The following is a 21,470-nucleotide window of genomic DNA, read 5'->3' on the forward strand; positions in this document are numbered from 1 at the left end:
AAGGGGAAAGGGAGATCAAGAGAGAAGAAGATTGAGAAATGGAGAGAGAGGGAGAAAGAGAGAGACAGAGACAAAGAGGGAAAGAGAAGGGGAAAGGGAGAGACAAGGAAAGAGAGAGAAAGAGAAGAGAAGAAAAACAGTCACTATGATGTAAGACAATTAAGAATATAGTTAACTATTCATTGTATTTGGTTTGGGTGTAGATTTCTTCAACTGATATGGCACCCACCCTTGTTCTTATATAGTTCTAGAAATAAATTTATTTAATGGAATATGAGCGACTGATATACAAATTTGTATTTAAGTCATTATTGCCTCTGTTTGCTTTATGGGAAAGTAAAGTCTAACTCTGTTAGGACTAGGTACTGTTATTTCCATTTTATAGATGAGGAAACCAAGGCAGGATGAGGTTAAGTAATGATCAATAATAATAATAATTGCAGAAGTTTATATAGCTCTTGCTATTTGCTTAGCACTGTGCTCAGCACTTTATGATTACTATATCATTTGATCCCCATTTTACAAACAAGGAAACTGAAACAGACAAGTTAAATGACTTGTCCAGGGTCAAATAGCTGGGATGTGTCTGAGGTTGGATTCGAGCTCAGGCCTTCCTGATTCTGTCCCCACTTAGCTGCCTCCCTGATTCATCAATCAACAAGCTAGTGTTTATTAAAGGCTTACTTTTAAATGTTTAGTGATAATTGCTGGTGTTACAAAAAAACATAAGAGACTTTTTGCCCCCAAGGAGCTTATACTCACACAATGAGACATCCACACATGTGAGCCACAAAAAAATGTAATTTGGGGAGGGGATGTTCTAGTATCTGGGGCAATCAAGAAAGATTTCATGAAGAATGGGTCACTTGAACTGAGTTTCAAAGGCAACCAAGGAGTCAAAGAGATATAGAAGATGAGAATATATTCCTGGAATGAGGACAATCAGTCCCAAAGCAGAAGTAACAGACATGGGGTTTTCTGGGTGCTGAAGAAAAAGTTCATGAAAGTTGAGTCAGCTTAACCCACTCCCCTGCCCAGCATGACAGAAATCAAAGGTTTTTGAGGGAAATATTTTAAAAACTTTGTGTCTGAAATTTTTTGTGATTTTTACTGCATTTGAACCACATGGCATCCCTGCAAGGTAGACTAGACAGGTGGTATTGCACTCAGTTTATACCTGATTCACTTCCAGCATCCATGATTCTGTGAGTGTAGGCTTTCCTTCCATTGGAATGAATCCTAATCCCTCCATGCTCTTATATACAATCTTTGTGAGTTTCTATACTTGGGGGTGGGACAAGAAAACTATACATAGTGGCCAATCACATAATGGTGAACCTCTCTGCATTTTGTATGGCAGATACTCAAACTGGGTATCTGTCATACATTACAGGGCCCATCCTTGAAAATTTCCCATCTAACCTTGTGCTCTTAATATTAGCTACTATAGCTGTCAAGAACCAAGGGACACCTCTATCCCTAAATGAGATATCAGAGTAAGGCATTAGTTTCTAATCTAATCTAATTTCAAGATCAAGAAACTAAGGCTGAGAGAGCCCAAGATCACATGGCAAACCAATGGTAAAGACGGGACAAAGAAGACCATTTTCTAAACTAATGCTCTTCATGACCTCACCCATGAAAAGAAGAACGAAGGAGTTCTCAGTCTAGGCCAGTTTTCAGACATCGACAACAACATAGGCAGTTATCAATTGTATAAACTTTCTGTGCCTCAGTTTCCTAATCTGTAAAATGAAGAGGGTTAGACTCAAAAGCCTCTAAATTCCCTTCCTGCTCTAAATCTATGATTTCACTCTTTCCAACTTTCCTGTTCTACTCTCCTCTCCTAGACTAATGGTTGATTGCAGCTTATAACAATGCAGTCTTTGAACTTTTCCCATTTCCAGGCATCTACATAAGCCAGGGACAGAGGTGTTACCAGCAAAGAAAGAATCACAAATAATTGCAGGCATCTTCTCCTTGTTGGCAGATGAGATTTTTTCTTTTTTTCACTTGTCTCAGCACACAAATTGTCTGTTGTAGTTTCTCCCTCCTCTTGATCTATGTTGGAGAATGACAGCTTCTCTAATTAGGCAGCTGAAAAGGTAAACTAAGCAACTCAGAGCAGGCAACAGCAGTACAACCACCAAGTTCCAGTGGCCCTCATATACCTAGTCGATATTTGCTTGTCTCTTCTGGACACAGGGCACTACTTGGACTGAGCATCTATTTCTCCTTCATCATTCATTTCCTCCTGTCCCTGCCTTGGCTGTCTGCCATCCTTGCTCCTTGGAACTGCCTCTGATATAGGATTAATTCAGCCCTCACTTCCTTCATAACCATCAGAGCTGATCACTAAAGAGTGTAATGTTAATGGGATTTAAGATCTTCCCCACAGATTTAATAGGCCTCATGTGGATCCCATTAAGGGAAGCTTGCTGAGGGGAGGTTTGCTTGTAGGAAGGCTTTCACACCTTTTACTAATTTATGATTAGATACTGAGTCGTGAGGGTTGTGATACCTTCTGGCTCTGAGAAGTGTATATATACTCTGAGTTTTTTGCTTTGGGGGCTGACTAATGAGAAGGATCTTGTGATTCCCTGGTGGAGATTCTGAGTGACTGGTCCTATGTTCAGAGTTCCCGACTCCTCACATGTTAAGGCTCTCTCGATCCAGGGGTGTATGTAAAGTGTATAGCTGACTTTGTAGATGAGGAAACTTAAGTAAATAGGAGTCAAGTAACTTGCCTTAGATTACGCAGCTAATGAAGGTCAGGTTGGATTTCAACTCATGATCACCCCAATTCCAGGTCCAGTGCTCTATTCAATGTGTCCTCTACCGCATCTAAGATTTACCACCTTTGTACAAGTACTTCATGAGAACTGTCAGACACACATAGGACACAGAGAAAGACAAACACACATACACAGGAAACCACCCAAGTAATTAAAAGCTTCCAAACTCAAATTATCTGCAAGATAGAGAACTTCTCTGGCTCTAAGGTTCTTTCTTCCTAGCAATGCATGCAGCTTTATGAGAGCCAGTTTAGAAACAATGGTAAAGAAGCCTAGTCTAATTCTACTTCTCTAGGCTAGCTATCATTATTCTCAGAAGAGAGAGACGCTAATCATCTCTCAGAATTGTACCTCCCTGTGTCATAGATCCAATGTCCTACTTTCCTAATTGTGGCTTCAGAAGGCCTCATTTACTAGATCTATCAACAATCTCTACTCCCAGGGAAGTGATAAAGGGTTGGATCAGAGGCAACAGACCTTTAAAAAACATCCCTGAGGCTGGTTTATAGACTATTGACTCTACTACTTCCAGGCAGAGGTAGAAACAGTGGCCAGCCTTGGAGATAGCTTCATCTGGGCCATGGGGCTGGTTTACAGTTTAGCACATCTGCATCCTGGAAACGCTAGAGTTTCTCTGCTACAATTCAACCGATGTTTATTAGGTACCTATTTAAGGCAAGTCACTTTGCTAAGTACTGGAGATATAAAGATTAAAAAAAAAGAATCTCTTCCCTTAAGTAGCTGAGCTTCAAAACAACCATAAATTACAGAGGGCCTGAAGTTTATAAGGTATTTATTACAAATTGGGATTATACAGGTATCAAAATCATTTCAATTTTTTTACCTAAATTCTTTGTGAAGATAATTCCATCTTTTCCATAATTTATTTTTACCAGATTATTTCATACAAAGCATAAGATCCTGTCTGTATACAGATCCTATACACAGCCTCACCACCTATCTGGCATGGCAGATGACACAACCTGCTCCACAAAGGTTCTGGATGTTTTCCGTTCTATTAAAGACTCTCTACTCTGTCGCCCAGTCTCCTGGCCTCAGCTTTTTGCTCCCATTCTGTTCTGCCAATGTCCCAAACTTCCTTTAGCTGCCAGTTCTCGTCTCCTGTGCACATAAAACTTTAGCCTTCACCCTGTGGCTCACCACGCTAACCCAGGGAGCTATTGACTTGATACTTGGAAACTGGAGAAGTTTACAAATATTTTTATGACTCCTTTTGAAAATGGAATCATATGCCCTTGTTGTCTAAGACAATTTATTAATTTTCTCTCAGATTCATACTTATTTAATCTTTAGGTTTGTTCCAGATATATTCTGTCATGGGCTGAATGAAACACCAGCAGTGGCAGTGACAGCTACAGATGATAAGCAAGCAGAAAAGAAAATAGCTTCTGATGATGAACAGCGGGACGTTGAAAAGGAGGTGAGTCTTTTTTTAAGGCTTCATTAACTTCTGATTTACATCGTCTGTTTCCGCCAGATTGTGAGCTACAGATGTTCTCCCCGTTTCTCCCTCACCCACCGCCCCAAAGTAGCAGCCCACAGGATATCCCCTCCTCCAGTCTGCTCTCTCCACATTTCCCCCACAATCCTTTCCACTTTTCCAGTGAGCTCTATGCCTCAGTGCCTGTATATCCCATTTCCCAATTACATGCAAGATGGTATTAATTCTATATATATGTATATATATGTACACACACACATATATATATATATACATATTTGAATATTTGATTTCAAAACTTTCAATTCCAGATTCATTCCCCTCTTTCCCCGTCACCCACCCCTAATGGGAAGATACACAGTTCAGTATAGGTTGCACATGTGTGGCTAATGCAAAACAATAACATAGTAGATAAGTTGTAAAAGACTGACTATATTTCCCTCCCTTCTATCCCACCTCCCACTTGTTCTATTCTCTACTTTGATCCCGTCTATTTTCAAAAATGAGTGCTTCCAACTTCCCTCCCCCCAGCCTGCCCTCCCTTCTATCATCCCCCCTCTCATCCCCTTCCCCCACTATTCTCCTGGAGGATGAGATACCCTATTTAGTGTGTATTTCACTCCCTCCTCAAGCCAAATTCAATGGGAATAAGGTTGACCCATTCCCTTTTGCCTTCCTATTCTCCCCTCCATTGTAACCATTTTCCCTTGCCTCTTCTGTATGAGATAGTTTACCCCAATCTGTCTCTCCCCATCTCCTCTCATTATATTCCTCTCACCTCTTAATTTGACCTTTTAACTATTATTCCTTCCTGTTAAATTGGACCTGTGCCCTCTATCTATATATACCTGTAAACATACATACACACATTCACATATGTATTCATATGCCCATATACCCTCATATATAGACAAATATATATATTTCTAATCCCTTCAACTACTGAGAAAAGTTTCATAAGTTACAATTATTGTTTTTCCATGTAGGAATGTTAATAGTTCAACTTTGATAAGTTCCTTATGATTCCTTTTCCCTGTTTACCTTCTCATGCTTCTCTTGCTTCTTGTACCTGAATGTCAAATTTTCTATTCAACTCTGTTTTTTTCAGCGAGAATGCTTGAAAGTCCTCTATTTCACTGAATGACCATATTTTCCCCTGAAACATGATACTCAGTTTTGCTGGATAGGTGACTCTTGGTTTTAATCCCAGCTCCTTTGCCCTCCAGAATATCATATTCTAAGCCCTTCGATCCCTCAGTGTAGAAGCTGCCAGATCCTGGGTTATCCTGATTGTGTTTCCACAATATTCAAATTGTTTCTTCCTGGCTGCTTGTAATATTCTCTCCTTAATCTGGGAATTCCGGAACCTGGCTATAATATTCCTAGGAGTTTTCTTTTTGGGATCTTTTTCAGGAGGTGATCGGTGGATTCTTTCAACCTCTATTTTGCCCTCTGGTACTAAAACATCAGGGCAGTTTTCTTTGAGAACTTCCTGGAGGATGATTTCTAGGTTCTTACTTTGGTCATGGCTTTCAGGCAGTCCCATAATTTTTAAATGACATCACCTGGATCTATTTTCCAGGTCAGTGTTCTTTCCCATGAGATATTTCACATTGCCTTCTATTCTTTCATTTGTTTGGATCTATTTAACAGCATCTTGATTTCTCATAAAGTCATTAGCTTCCATTTGTTCCAATCTAATTCTGAAGCAATGATTCTCTTCATTGAGTTTTTGAGATTCTTTTTCCATCAGGCAAATTCGGCTTTTTAAGGCATTCTTCTCCTCATTGCCTTTTTGGGCCTCCTTTGCCATTTGAGTCATTCTGTTTTTTAAGGTATTATTTTCCTCAGTCAGGCTGTTGACTCTCATTTCATAATTTTCTTGCATTGTTCTCATTTCTGTTCCCAATTTTTCCTCCACTTCTCTTATTTGGTTTTCAAAATCTTTCTTAAGGTCCTCTATGGCCTGTAACCAGTTTGTATTTTCCTTTGAAGCTTTTGGTGCAGGACTTCTGACTTCACTGCTTTCCTCCTGTTCCATGCTTTGCTCCTTTTTGTCCCCAAAATAGGAGTGTATTGTTGGCATCTTCTGTCTGCTTTGTTTCTTTTGCCTGTTCATTTTGCCACTCAATTACTTGACTTATGGGCTTTTTGCCACAGTAGGACTCTGCCACCAGACAGGGGAGCTTTTGTCCCAAACGCTGGGGTTTTCTCAGCTGCCGGAGGTATTAGATGGGTGCCCTCTCTGAGGTCTACACAGGCTCTGGCAAGCTGGATACACACCCCAGAACCTCCACCCTAGACTGCAATCCAGATCCAAGTAGGTTAAAGCAAGAGCGATTACCCCTCAGACTGGTGCTTGGTCCCCCTACACTCTGCAGGCCAAGAGCTGAAGCTGCCACATGGCACTGGCTGTCTATGCTGGTGTCTCAGCGGCTTTTCGTCCTGGGGGTAAAAGCCATGCACTCCCACTTACTGGTCCCAAAGTCCAGACTGTACTGACCTCTCCCTTTGTCCTTTGTGTCTATGTGTTGATAAATCTGGAAATGGCCACAGCTGCTGCTGTTCTGGAGTCCCTCTGGCTGGCCGCTGGTCAGGCCCGCCCTGGGGCTAAAGCCTCAGTGTGGGCTTGGGCTCGGCTCCCAGAGTGCTGCGCTGGATTCCTGCTGGCCTGCTAGGCTGTCCTCAGCGGGAGGTTAGCTTCTCTGTGTCATTTTGTGGGTTCTGCAGCTCCAAAGTTTGTTTAGAGTCCCTTTTTTACATGGATTGGGGAGGGTGGAAGACGGAGCTGCGGGAATGTCGTGCTTCTACTCCGCCATCTTGGCTCGGCCCCCCCCTTCCCTCTCCCCCCCCCCAGATCTGGAGGTAAGTCTTAAATAGCAATAGAGGGCATCACTGTGCAAGGATGACCAAAATAATGAAATTGGGGTCTGAAAGACACAAGGTTTCACTGGTAGGTTGGACCAGAATCTGCAGCAGAGTTTACAATGATTACGGAACTGTTTATTTATGCACTATCTTTCCACAACCCATATCCTTTTGTCCGAGTTGCCCATGTAAGACCATGTTCTTTAATGAGACTCAAAGAAGAGAATATGGACACAATTCACCTGCATCCTCAGAGGATCTCATAAACCTGAAAGATGATGTGAAAAGGTATGCACTAGCTTTGGGATATGGAAAATCTAGGAGGGACAGAAGGTACAACTGTCAAATCTATTACCCTCCCAGTCTACTGAGTACTGCAGATACCTCTGCAATATTTAAGAAACTCCCAGACACACACATTCTTTCAGACCATCATTTCAGTACTAAAGGTGGCTAGGGACTAGTTCAATACAGAGGAAAGTCTTCATAGGCCTTCTCATACAACACAAGCACCCTAGCATACCCAGGGTAGCTGCTAGCACAGATTCCTATATCTGCTTTTCTAAAGGAAAGCAACTTAAAATGGGTTAACAATCTTACTTTAATCAATCAAACATATATCATTTACCTAGTTCAGGGGAAAAAGTCAGCACCCCGAACTTCAGAGAATACAAACAAGTTACAAGAAGACAAAAATACAGACAGAGAAACAAACAAAAAATCAGCAAATAGGCTTCCAGCTGTCTGACCATTACATCCATACCTAGTCAGTTACCAGAGAGGGAAGCACCAACATCGGGGTTTTCAAAGTCGGGGGGCTCAACAGCTGCCCAGAGTCTCATCTGGTCAAATCACACAACTTTTCCCAAAGTGAGCCCCAAAGCAAAACCTCACATCACATAGCCTTCTCCTGGCTCAGAAAATGTAACAGCCCTCTTGACCCACTACCTGATCACAAAGTAACAAGGTATGGGCATTCCTGAAAAACAAGCCTCCCACCACAGGCTCCATGTGACCACATTCAGCCTATTAAGGGGCAGAGTATATTTTCAAATCAGGGAAGGTTCTCAGAGTCACTTACACCTATCAAAGGGCCAAGGGGTAGGGAAGACATTCGGAGTCCCATTCCCATAATACCTAGTTGCAAAATAACAATCACACAAATTCTAGCAGTCTACCCCCAAAGCTCACCAAAGGCATCCTTTCCTTCAGAGACAAAAGGGCACGTGCACATATCTAGCCCTGTTAAAAGCATAGTTAGCATGTTAGATCAAATGCACACAAGTGTTGTGTTCTGTTCTCCCAACCCTAAGAATGCAAAGGGATAAAATGCAAGTAACAATGCATAGTAGCTAGCAGTTGAGGGATTCAGTCCTAATCATCAGGGTGAAACAGACAGGTGGCAAAGGACCACTGATTCCAGTGTTGGGGTCTCTTTTTAGCCTAACTGGATACTCTTCTGGGCTGAGGTCAATCACAACAGACTTCACATGGGAGTAATGTATACAAGTCATCCACTTAGCAGCCTTGGTAGCAGCATGACTGGTCAACAGGATCTGAAAAAGCTTCTACCCAATGGCTCAAACGGTCTCTGTACCCCAAATCATATCTATAGCTCATATTCTTTGGCAGTTTGATAAAGTCAATCTGTGGGTGTTGAAATGGTAGGGTTGCGCACTATCTCCTCTTTTGTGTCAGTTTTTTTTTCTCCAAAGATTTAAACTGTTGACCAAAAAAAAGGCAGCTAGAGACCACTCAATGGGCATCTGCATAAATACTATGCAGAAACCATGACAGGCAAACTTATACTACAAAGGCCTCAGTTCCCAAATATGTATCAATCCACACAGAAAAGAAAATCAATTTACAGAAAAGCTAACCAGTTAATAGCACAGAGAACTAATAAAACAAGCAAAATTATAATAATTTGAATAAAGAAATCTAACATAGCTATAGTTTTAGGAGAGCCAAGTCCTTTGGCAGCATCTGTGATCTTCAAGAGTCTGACAAGCACCTCCTGTGTACCTCTCAAATAGCTGTGCATGGGTCAGGGCAAGTGTGTGGTGATACTTCATTGGTCATCCCCAAGTCACTTAGAGACTCTCTAGGTAAAGATGCTAAAGTCTGCTAGGGATAAGACATTATAATTTAGTTAAATGTGATAAGGTCTAATCAAATTGGTCTTCTTGTAACTAGTTGATGAGATAAAAGCCAGTTTGAATCATATGGATCTAATCCTATTAAAAACAGAGCCCACTGAAGGATCCATGATTCACCTGAAACTTCAAAGAATTTTCAGTTTTTACATAGTGCTTGTTTTTCTATCTTTACCCAAACCTTATATCTGATATGGACATTCTGATATGTCTGTTGATAGGAAGAAGGAAGAATCTTAAAAAAAAAAAAAGGATCCATGAGGATCTGACTTGGAAAATGAACCCTTCCGTCCCTTAATATTTTCAGACAGAGACTTCAAAATAGGATAAAGATGATTTTAAATTTTTTTATTTATAATTATTAATACAATTTCATATGTAAAATTCTTAATCCAAATTTTAGAACTTATTACTAAAGTTCAAAGCCTGAATTTCCCATTACAAATATTAGGAAGCCATGTGTGTGTGTGTGTGTGTGTGTGTGTATCCTAGTACTAAGATTTCTAACATTCTAATCTTGTTACTTTCTCAAAGTTTACTACTTCATTAAATTTTGTTTTTAAATTTACATCTTTATCCTGTCCCCCTCTTTCAAGGACATATGTTGTCCTCATATAATCCTGACAGAATGAGATACTTCAAGGACCCCATCATGAATATAAAACTTTTAGCAAAGGGATGGCAAGTTTAAGAATTCATTTACTTAGTTGCTAAAAATATGGATTTGACCACAAATTCAGATTAAAAATAATAAAGATCTTTCATACTTATATCCTGCTATAGAAACTCAGATGTTTTCATATTAATCTAATAATTAATATATTTAGTATTGCAACAACAAAACTTCCACTATTCACCTGCCCTGATTATAGAAATTTGTTATGAAAGGAAGAAGTTTGGAAATGGTTATAACACTATCAAAACTGTCTCTTCAAGGGCATGGACTGACCTGACATAAGCCATAACAGGGGGGAAAATGCCCTTATCTCTGTTTGATTCCACAGGTAAGAGCCACAGTTAACAGCCAATCATACAGCAAAGTTTCATATTATTCACAGGATAAAATATCCGAGCTCAGGAAGGAAGGAAATTTTTCATGTTCAGAAAGGAAATAGTACAATGGGAAAAGTGAGTCAAAAGGATCCTACCTTTGCCTATGCAAAGTCATATCCTCAAATTTTCCAAGCACAGACATCTACCTGTACCATTTCCCAGTCCACAATCTTTGGGCAGCATATAGCATTCCCCTAAATGGTGAACTATTGGTTTAATAACAATTTAGACAATCATACCTAAAATCAAAATTCAGAATGATATCAAATTACAATCCCAAAAGATTTTACCTCAAATATCAAAATTTCACTAATCACAGCTGAGAGCTAGAATATTATTATTTTTCTCATGTTGTAATAACAGTTAAGAATAAGGGCATCTTGGGGGGGGGGTAGGTGGCGCAGTGAGTAAGAGCACTGGCCCTGGAGTCGGGAAGACCCAGGATTGGTTCTGGCCTCAGATACTTAACACACACACACACACACACACACACACACACACACAAACAACTGGCCATGTAACCTTGGGCAAGTTACTTAACCCCAATTGGTTGAAAAAAAAAAAAAGAATAAGGTCATCTTATTTATACTGTATTTACAAATTAAGAATAATAATAAAATAATTTAATAGTAAAAACTCCACATTTTTGGAGTTTCACAATACAGTTAATAAATGACTGTTCATACAAAACCTCAGAAAAAATTCTGACCATGGTAAGTCTCCAGTTGGTATTTCCTGTTACCCCTAAAGTAAAAATGAAATCTTTGAATGTAAAGTCTATTGTTACTAAGTTGGTTGCAAGATGCAACTTCAGTATGTACTATTCACTAACAATTTCATAATTTTCATAAGCAATAGTCAAATAATGTCAGATAAAACTCACTCTTTAAGTAAACTTGTAAGTACCCCCATTTTGACTGGGAATGGTCCTAGTTTCTTAAACTTCATTACTTTAGCATTTTACAACATGAAATCATCAGGGTTAATAGGATCTTATGACCCTGCCTGAATAGAAAGTCCTAAAAATTTCACAGATACAGGGAACTTAAAAGGTCTTTGCTATTTCCACACACAAAAAAGAACAGTAATAACATTATTGTTATTGATTTAACAGCAAAATATACTCAATACAATATTTAACAGTTTTTCAATATTTTGACCACATTCTATAATAGCTCAATTTATAAAAGATTAAAAGAGAGTTTACCTCTATAATGATATAATTGTAACTTTCTTGGTATCATTTTTCAAGTTAACAGTATTTTTGATATGTTTTTCCAAAACTCACAACACAAGAAAACTTTTAGAAACACAATATAACATACAAATATCATGTATTTAAAACATCAAACAAAACTTTTTACCAGTGAAATGACATATATCCATTTGGATACATTTCCAATATTTTATGTAGAAAATAATTCATTATATCACTTTTGGCATTCTATACTGACTGCATTCAAGATGAATGTAGAGTAATTTTGATCTATTTATGCCTTTAACAAAACTTACTTTTACACTTTCTAAACATATTACTATAATGGCAAATACTAATTATCTTTTCCCTTAAGGTATGATTTCCTTAAATACTGAAAATATATATTGAGACTGGTTGATTGGTGGCTCTAGCTTGCAGGGTGGGGAAAAAGGTGACAGACAGGTAGGGCTGAGGTAATGATAATAATGATAATCTGAGGATGCTGTCCTGGGGCAAAAACCTCATCCTGCTCTAGTTTCCTGCAAATTCTCCTAAAGTACTCCTTTTTTTTAAAAAAGAAAAATACAGGGGTAGCTAGGTGGTACAGTGAATAGAGCTCTGGCCCTGGAATCAGGAGGACCTGAGTTCAAATCTGGCCTCGGACACTTAAATACTTACTAGCCATGTGACCTTGGGCAAGTGACTTAACCCAATTGACCTGCCTCCCCTCCTCCAAAAAAAAAAAAGTAAAACACACTGGCTCCCTTTTGTTTTGTAAATCTACCTTCACCTTCACAGACCTTTGTCTCTTTCATAATGTCCTTCACCATTGCAAACCACTCCCCCTTTATGATGACCACCAAATTTTTCATAATTTTAGCCTTGTTTTCCTTCTCTTTCTTAAGTTCTTCTCTGATTATTCCCTACAAAAGTGGTTCTTAAGAATGCAATAGGGAGGGGTGGAGTCAAGATGGCAGAGTAGAAGCAGAACCTCAGAGCGTCTTCCGCTTCCGCCTTCCCCAATCAATGTAAAAAGGGGACTCTAAACAAACTGGAGCTGCAGAACCCACAAAATGACACAGAGAAGCTAACCCTCTGCTGAGGACAACCTGGCAGGCCGGCAGGAATCGGCCAGCACAGCACTCTGGGAGCCAAACCCAGACCTGGGCGTGAGCTGGAGGTTTTAGCCCCAGGGCAGGTCTGACCAGCCGCCAGCTGGAGGGACTCCAGATCAGCAGCAGCTGTGGCCGTTTTCAGAATTATCAACACATAGAAGTGAAGGGCAAAGTGAGAGGTCAGTGCAGTCAGAACTTTGGGACCAGTAAGTGGGAGTGCCTTGGCTTTTGCCCCTGGGGCAAAAAGCCTCTGACACACTGGCACAGCCATCCAGTGCCACGTGGCAGCTTCAGCTCCTGGACTGCAGAGTGTAGAGGGACCAAGCAACCAGTGTAAGGGGTAATTGCTCTTGCTTTAAGCTGCTTGGATCTGGATTGCAGTCTAGGGTAGGGGTCCTGGGGTATGTATCCAGCTTGCCAGAGCCTGTGTAGACCTCAGAGAGGGCACCCATCTAATACCTCCAACAGCTGAGAAAACCCCAGCATTTGGGACAAAAGCTCCCCTGTCTGGTGGCAGAGTCCTACTGTGGCAAAAAGCCCAAAAGTCAAGTAATTGAGTGGCAAAATGACCAGGCAAAGGAAGCAAAACGAGCAAAACAATCCAACATTAGACTCCTATTTTGGGGACAAAAAGCTAGCAAAGCATGGAACAGGAGGAAGACAGTAAAGTCAGAAGTCCTGCACCAAAAGCTTCAAAGGAAAATGCAAGCTGCTTACAGGCCATAGAGGACCTTAAGAAGCAGATAAGAGAAGTGGAGGAAAAATTGGGAAGAGAAATGAGAATGATGCAAGAAAATTATGAAATGAGAGTCAATAGCCTGACTGAGTAAAATCATACCTTAAAAAATAGACTAACTCAAATGGCAAAAGAGGCTCAAAAAGGCAATGAGGAGAAGAATGCCTTAAAAAGCCAAATTTTCCAGATGGAAAAAAAATCTCAAAAGATTACTGAGGAGCATCATTGCTTCAGAATTAGTTTGGAGCAAATGGAAGCTAATGACTTTATGAGAAATCAAGATGCTGTTAAACAGATCCAAACAAATGAAAGAATAGAAGGCAATGTGAAATATCTCATGGGAAAAACCACTGACCTGGAAAATAGATCCAGGAGACGTCATTTAAAAATTATGGGACTACCTGAAAGCCATGATCAAAGTAAGAACTTAGAAATCATCCTCCAGGAAGTTCTCAAAGAAAACTGCCCTGATGTTTTAGAACCAGAGGGCAATACAGAGGTTGAAAGAATCCATCGATCACCTCCTGGAAAAGATCCCAAAAAGAAAACTCCTAGCAATATTGTAGCCAGGTTCCGGAATTCCCAGAATAAGGAGAGAATATTACAACCAGCCAAGAAGAAACAATTTGAATATTGTGGAAACACAATCAGGATAACCCAGGATCTGGCAGCTTTTACACTGAAGGATCTAAGGGCTTGGAATGTGATATTCTGGAGGTCAAAGGAGCTGGGATTAAAACCAAGAATTACCTACCCAGCAAAACTGAGTATCATGTTTCAGGGGAAAATATGGTCATTCAGTGGAATAGAGGACTTTCAAGCATTCTTGTTGAAAAAACCAGAGTTGAATAGAATATTTGACATTCAGATACAAGAAGCAAGAGAAGCATGAGAAAGTAAACAGGGAAAAGGAATCATAAGGAACTTATCAAAGTTGAAGTATTAACATTCCTACATGGAAAAACAATAATTGTAACTGATGAAACTTTTCTCTGTATGAAAATAGTTGAAGGGAATAGAAGTGGATAGATAGATAGATAGATAGATAGATAGATAGATAGATAGATAGATAGATAGATAGATAGATAGATAGATATGTCTATATATGAGGGTATATGGGCATATGAATATATATGTGAATGTGTGTATATACGTTTACAGGTATACATAGATAGAGGGCACAGGACCAATTTAATAGAAAGGGATGAAACTTAAAAGGTGAAATTAAGAGGTGAGAGAGGAATATAATGAGAGGAGATGGGGCGAGACAGAATGGGGTAAACTCTCATATAGAAGAGGCAAGGGAAAATGGTTACAATGGAGGGGAAGAATAGGAAGGCAAAGGGGAATGGGTCACCCTTATTCTCATTGAATTTGGCTTGGGGAGGGAATGAAATACACACTAAATAGGGTATATCACCTTACAGGAGAGTAGGGGGGAAGGGGATGAGAGGGAGGATGATGGAAGGGAGGGCAGGCTGGGGGGGAGGCAAGTTGGAAGCACCCACTTTTGAAAAGGGACAGGATCAAAGTAGAGAATAGAACAAGTGGGAGGTGGGATAGGAGGGAGGGAAATATAGTCAGTCTTTTACAATATATCTACTATGTTACTGTTTTGCATTAGCTACACATGTACAACCTATACTGAACTGCTTATCTTCCCAGTAAGGGTGCGTGACAAGGGAGGAAGGGAATGAATCTGGAACTCAAAGTTTTAAAATCAAATGTTTAAATATATATACTATTATTAATACTATTTTACATGTAATTGGGAAATCAGATATACAGGCACTGGGGCATAGAGATCCACCACGCCCTACTGCAAAAGTCGAAAGGGGTATGGGAGAAAATATTGGGAGAGAGCAGTTTGGAGGAGGGGATATCCTGTGGGACTGCTATTTTGGGGTGGTGGGTAGGGGAAAAAAGGGGAGAAAATTTGCAACTCAAAATCTGGTGGAAACGAATGATGTAAACCAGAAGTTAATAAAGCATTTGAAAAATGGGAAAAAAAGAATTGGCAATTGAGAGGATGTGCACCAAGTAGGGAATAGCTGAACAAGTGTGGTATGTGATTGTAATGGAATACTATTGTGGTATAAGAAATAATTATGCTATACATAACTGAGCAGGATGAAAAACCTGGAAAGATTTATTTGAACTTATGCAAAGTGAAGTGAGCAGAACCAGGAGAACATTGTACATAGTAACAACAATATTGTAGTGGCAATCAATTGTGAATAACTTAGCTATTCTCAGCAACACAATGATCCAAGACAATTCTGAAGGAGTTATGATGAAAAAAGCTATACACATCCAGAGAAAGAACTGATTGAGTCTGAATGCAGAGCAAAGAATACTTTTTTTTACTTCGAAACAAAAAGAATACAAAGGTCTTTGATTTTTGAGAAATCCATATTGCATGTACATGGTAATAAGGTGCAGTCTCAGCTTGAAAATTCTACCCAGCAGTAAGTACCATAATCCAGTTCTTCAAGTGTGTTTTGTTTTTAGCATACACACCTAACAATAAATAAATTTCCCTTATTTATCTGGCCTATTTTGCTTCTCACAACTAAGTACCAAGTCCAGTCTGAACCAAGCTCTACCATTCCAAGTTTGGACATTCACCATCGAATTGGCAGTATTCCCTTGCCCCAAGCTTTTAACAGCTTGCCTAATGGGGAGTCAGACGGAGGTTTACTCTCTCCCAATCCCATATACCAATATTCCTTGTCTTTCTGCTCCTTGGTAACCTAATGTTAGGTAAGACCACAACTCACCACTGCTCCCTTCTTCTGCATGATGATACTCTTTTGCTTCATGCACAAATAAGAATCCATTTTGGATTCAGGACCTATTTTTCTTTAGCCTTCATGAGTTTGGGGAGTTTAATTCTCTATTAATTTCATAGCTGACTGACAACTGGAGGAGTCCACTCTGTTCCATGACTGGACAAAGTTCCAAGTGCTGGCTCACATGGTAATAGTTACACAAACAAAGTGATTCCTGGCTTGCTTGCCAAATTTGTTAAAAGAAATCTTGGTTTGGAATTCATCCTGGTCAATGGGACAAACTCAGGAAAAAAAAGTAAAGAAGATTTTATGTAGCACATCAAGGCAGCAAGTTGGTTGAGTGTAACCAGCTGGATTCAAAGTGTGTCAAGGTTCTTTAAATGCATTAAGTCTTTAAAACTCCACCAGAAAGCTCTTCATGGAAGTATATGAAAATAAGACAGTCCAGAGTCCAGTTGGGAAAACAAATTTTTTTTTGAAGAGTCAAGCTGAAAAAGTTATTCTTTATTTTAGGAGAAATGGGAAGGATTTAACAGAAAGCAGCCCTTTGAAAAAAATTGTGTTTTTAAATTTCATTATTAATTTAAAATACAATTCTGTTTACTTACATATTGGCTTCTTTGATGAATAAAAATGCCTTGTGATTGAATATTCAAAAAGTGCTCTACTTAGAAAAAAGTATAATTTCCTGAGGATATACCCTAACAGAACTTGCTAGACATGCTGGTGAACAGGTATGTATAGGCATGGGAAAGATAGAAACAACATCCCACTTGGAGCTTTAGCCAGTATGCAAAAGAGAATCATTGAATGGTTTTGAGTAGAGAGGTGACCTAGTTTAATACCTGGTCAAATATTTTAGAAGATTAGTTTAATAGTTATAGGAAAGTTATGTCAGAGTGGGAGGGTAGAGAGACTACTCTATTATGATACTGTTGCAATAATCCTGGCACAAAATAATAAAAGCAAGGGAATGTGTGTCCAAAATTGTGGTGTGAGACCTGCTAGTGTCGGACAATGGATTTTATGTGGTATGTGAGGACCCAAGACTGTGCTTGTCGACTTGAAAGTGGTGTGACTGCCATAGCATTAAAGTCACAAAATCACAATCTGGCCTAAACCCGACCGATAATCTACGGCATCCCCAGCAAATTGTCATCCAGCCTCAGCTTGAAGACCTTAAATGAGAGAGAGCCTATGATGTCCTAAAGCAGCACATCGGATGTAGTGGTAGTAAAATCAATAAGCACTTACCAAGTACTACTATTTGCTAGACCTTGTGCTAAGTGTTAGGATACAAATACGGACAGAAATTATGCCTTTCTCTGCCTTCAAGGAGCTCACAATCTGATGGGGGAGATAACCTACGAGTAACCACGTACAAAGAAGATACATACAAAATAACTTACAGGTAATCCTGTAGGGAAGGTACTCACATGTAAGGGGAGGGGGAGAAGCCATGAATGAAGTGGAGAGTGTGGGGAAGCGTCTTTTTGTCAAACATTGGGACTTTAGCTGAGACACGGAGTAAGCCAGGGAAAGATTTAGTTGTTTCCAAGTTTTTCCTCAACTAAAAAACAAAATGCAGCTGCTGCTGTAAAGTTCCAGTCTTCATTCTTAGTTCTTAACTCTGAATCGAAGCAGAAAAAATCGGATTGCTTTTTCTTTATAGCTGCATTTCAAATAGATGACAATAACTAGAAAATACTTCCCCAAGATATCTAGTTTCTTTAAATGAAGCTCATAAATCATGTTCTCCAGACATTTTGCCTTTTGTCACCTGTTTTCTGGACCTGCTCCAGGCAAAGAGATGGTCTCCTGGTTCTGCTCTCTTCAGTGTCTTGTGACCTCTTGACTACGCAGGTTTCCTGTCACAGGCCTGAGCAAGAAAACAGGCAAGGTTCAAATGGTGCTGTCATCTAGATGTTGTTATTGCTTACCTTGTGATAAAGCCATCATTGTTGAGCCCTTTGATGAAGTTATGATATAATCTATGCCCAACAACTCAGTCACCTTACAGTCTCTGTCTTATGTAATATTTTCCCCACAACACAGTAGAACACAAGTGTATATTCAAAGGTGAAGCTACCCTGGAAACCAAGCTACACTATTGTCATGAAAAGGTCTGACCTGGCTCTCTTGATTCTTTCTAACACAGAAAACTCAATCAGGACAGTAAGATGAGTCATTTTAAATGCTAACTTCTCCCTGCTTTTATCTGCAGTCAGCCACAAAATGGAAGCATCTACTGTCTCATCAGAGTAATTAGAAGCAGCTTCTGCTTTCCTCTACCCATAGCTAAGCTGCCCTACTTGCCTATTTCTGTTAAACTTCCTCAAGCAGAGAATGAAAACTGCCAATAATTGAAATGAACTATAAAACAACAACAATAAAGAAATCTTTCATGAGAATTGAAATTTGACATGTTAATTTTTTATGTTAGTTTTTTAAGGAGTATTCATGTGATACTTTCCGATCAAAACGAAGGGGAAAAGATCGGTTTTGCTCCCTAAAGATCTATCTTCTCTGTGGGACTAATAATGTCACCTATCCCAGCCTTTGTGTGTTCTGCTATGTGAAGATGTAAGTAAAACAAACAAAACAGCTCTCTGATTGATTAAGGGTATTCGTTTGACTGATTAAGGGTATTCATTTGACTATAACATATGAGAATGCTTTCTCTTTAGGTGTTATCTGGAATGGTTTATTTGTGTAAAGGAAATAGATCAAGGCAGCCCTTGATCAAATTGGGAGCTTCGTCTAAAAAAACCTGAAAATATAATAAGTTGCAGACCATTGTGAATCACTGACCAAATGGAAGAAGTTTCTCAATCAACTTGAGAAATTATAGGACATTGGCCATCAAATAAAGAAAACTGATGTGATATAAAGCACTTTTAATAATTGGTCAAGAAGATTAACCATGGATCCTTATGGCCTAAACAAAAAGCAATCTGGCTATCATGTATTTCAGTATCATCTTCTTTTCTCTTGAGACTCTTCTAGAGTTTGTGGGATGAGAAGGAAAGTGAGAATTTCATCCCTTCTTACCCCCCCATAACCAGAAGCAGTGATTGGCAATTTGCAGCAGAAGCCTCTGCATATTTTAAGAAGGAAAAACCAAACACTCACTTTAAATGAGACTGCATTACAATATTGTTTCCAGAATCCTTGCTAGAAACTTAAACACAATACAGAAAGATAACTATGGTTTATTCAGTAAGAATATGACACACTGAACAGTGGTTAATGTACATTACTGTGTGTCAGTTTCTGAGATGGATGACATGCCTAGATTCGTTCCTATGGAGCTGCCTGAGTCAGAAAGAGCAAGGATTTCTTGCAAAGCAGGTATTCACTTAGACCAAAGAGGACACAGAGGTGGGAAAAGTTAGATTTTAAATTAAAAGGAGTTTAAATTGTTAAATAGGAAAGAAGGTGTTTTTTATCCTAGACCAAAGGAAATAGTACTTTATCAGTCAAAAAGACCACTTGTAGACATTTTAAAAATATATTTTTAAAAAAATTATTTATTTTTAACATTTTTTTTAAATTTTGAATTTCAAATTCTCTCCTCCCCTTTAACACTTCCCCTATGCAGTAAGAAGGCAAGCAATGTAATACAAATTATACATGTAAAATCATGCAAAACATTTCCATATCAGCTATATTGCAGGGAAAAAAAGGCAAGAAAAATAAAGTGAAAAAATTATACTTCAATCTCTCTAGAGTTGGATAGCATTTTTCATCGTGAGTTCTTTGGAACAATTCTCTGAATTGCAACAGCTAAGTCACGCAAAACATTTCCGTATTACAAAAGAAAACACACACACAACAAGAAAAACAAAGTGAAAAAAATATGTTTAAATCTGTACGCAGAGTTCACCGGTTCTCTTTTTGGAAGTAGATAGCATTTTTCATTATGAGTCCTTTGGAATTGTGGTGTAAACAGACTTCCCTCAGTGTGCTTTGTACATGACTTCATCAATCCTGTCTTGAAGGAGATCTCTACTATTTTAAGAGATTTTCAACTCTTCCAGATTATTCAAACTAGATTCTAACTGGATTAACTAAAGGCCTTGAGCCTTGGGAAACAGATCTTTACAACTCCTCAGAAATTTTCCCATATAAACCAAGTCCATTCCAAATCCTATCAGGTGACTTTGTTTCTAATTTACCAAGACAATTTAGTTTTATCAAATCATTCACAGAAGAAACAAAGGTAAGGTAAAATTCTTCTTCCAGAATTAAAGTTTGTATTCTCTTTCTGATTTAAACAAACCTCTTCCTTTCCAAGACAGTTAAAAAAGAGAAATAATCTGAGATATTCCTAAGTACCAGGTAACTTTTCCCCCTCTTTCTCTAAATAGTTCTATAGGAGGGTACCTCTTACGTTTTCTAGAGACCAGCTTTGGTTTTTTTTTAAGTATTGAGCATTTATTGTAACCTTTCAGAGAATAAGGAGGGTGAAGGAGGGGGGCTTTGTGTATAAAACAAGTCCCCTTATCCCTAAAACCCACTGGGTTTATGGTGTTTTCAAACCACACTTTTCATGAATATGTGATGCATGCTAAGCAGGTTTCCTTTCTGCTAATTTCTGCAAATAGGAAATCTTTCTTTATCTCTTTTTCTTTCTCATTGTACCCCCAACTTGGCCAGAATAAGGAGCATAAAGACTAGAAAAAGGCCCCAATTTTTCCTGTTGGTTCTTAAAACTTATCTCCATCTGAAAGTTCAGTGGAAAGTTTATGGGAAGGCCATCTTTTCCAGAAGGTGAGATCAGCATTAGAATCATAGTAACTAGAGACCCAGAGCCGATTTGGGTAAACAATAGCTACTAAACTTTACTTGAGCATATACATTTCAATTTCAAAAGATATTCCCCAGTCAAGGATATTGTTTTTAGACATACATTTCCCCCCTTCAAGCCAGAGTTCCCATTTCAAGAGTAGATTTGACCAAGAATAATTTTAACTTCTGAATCTACAAGCAATTTCCACAAACCAGACTTATCAGACCAAAATTTAACAAGCACTAACTATATTAGAACCAGAGAGATCCCCGAAAAACGATTTGATCACTCAAGGCAGAGTTGAGATTTGTGTTGGATGTTTTAATCAGATCAGTACTCCTCATGAATTTAGCCAAGGAGGGTAGCTAAGTTAGTACAGTATTGACAAATGACAGTCAAGTCTTGCTTATTTGCCTGTGGGAAAATGAGGTAAAAGGTCATGAGATTTGTAAAATTCCTAGTCCATGGTATTCACTGGGGAAAAGGAGGTGAAGAGGCCTTCC

The 21,470-nt window shown here is 39.0% G+C and overlaps 1 long non-coding RNA gene across 3 annotated transcripts in view; it reads right to left on the minus strand.

Moving 5' to 3' along the window:
• Positions 1-21,470, minus strand: part of LOC138172614 (uncharacterized) — a 56,504-nt gene that overhangs the window by 4,768 nt on the left and 30,266 nt on the right. For 2 of the 3 annotated variants that reach the window (XR_011171182.1, XR_011171181.1), the window contains exon 2: positions 17,612-18,054. This is a non-coding gene — a long non-coding RNA (uncharacterized lncRNA). The remainder of the gene's footprint in view (positions 1-17,611; positions 18,055-21,470) is intronic. The other variant, XR_011171183.1, reaches the window with a different exon arrangement.

Source organism: Petaurus breviceps, unplaced genomic scaffold (genome assembly GCF_028583685.1).
Source record: "Petaurus breviceps papuanus isolate PSGF00001 unplaced genomic scaffold, PetGlider_PUasm1.0 551, whole genome shotgun sequence".
Lineage (NCBI taxonomy): Eukaryota > Metazoa > Chordata > Mammalia > Diprotodontia > Petauridae > Petaurus > Petaurus breviceps.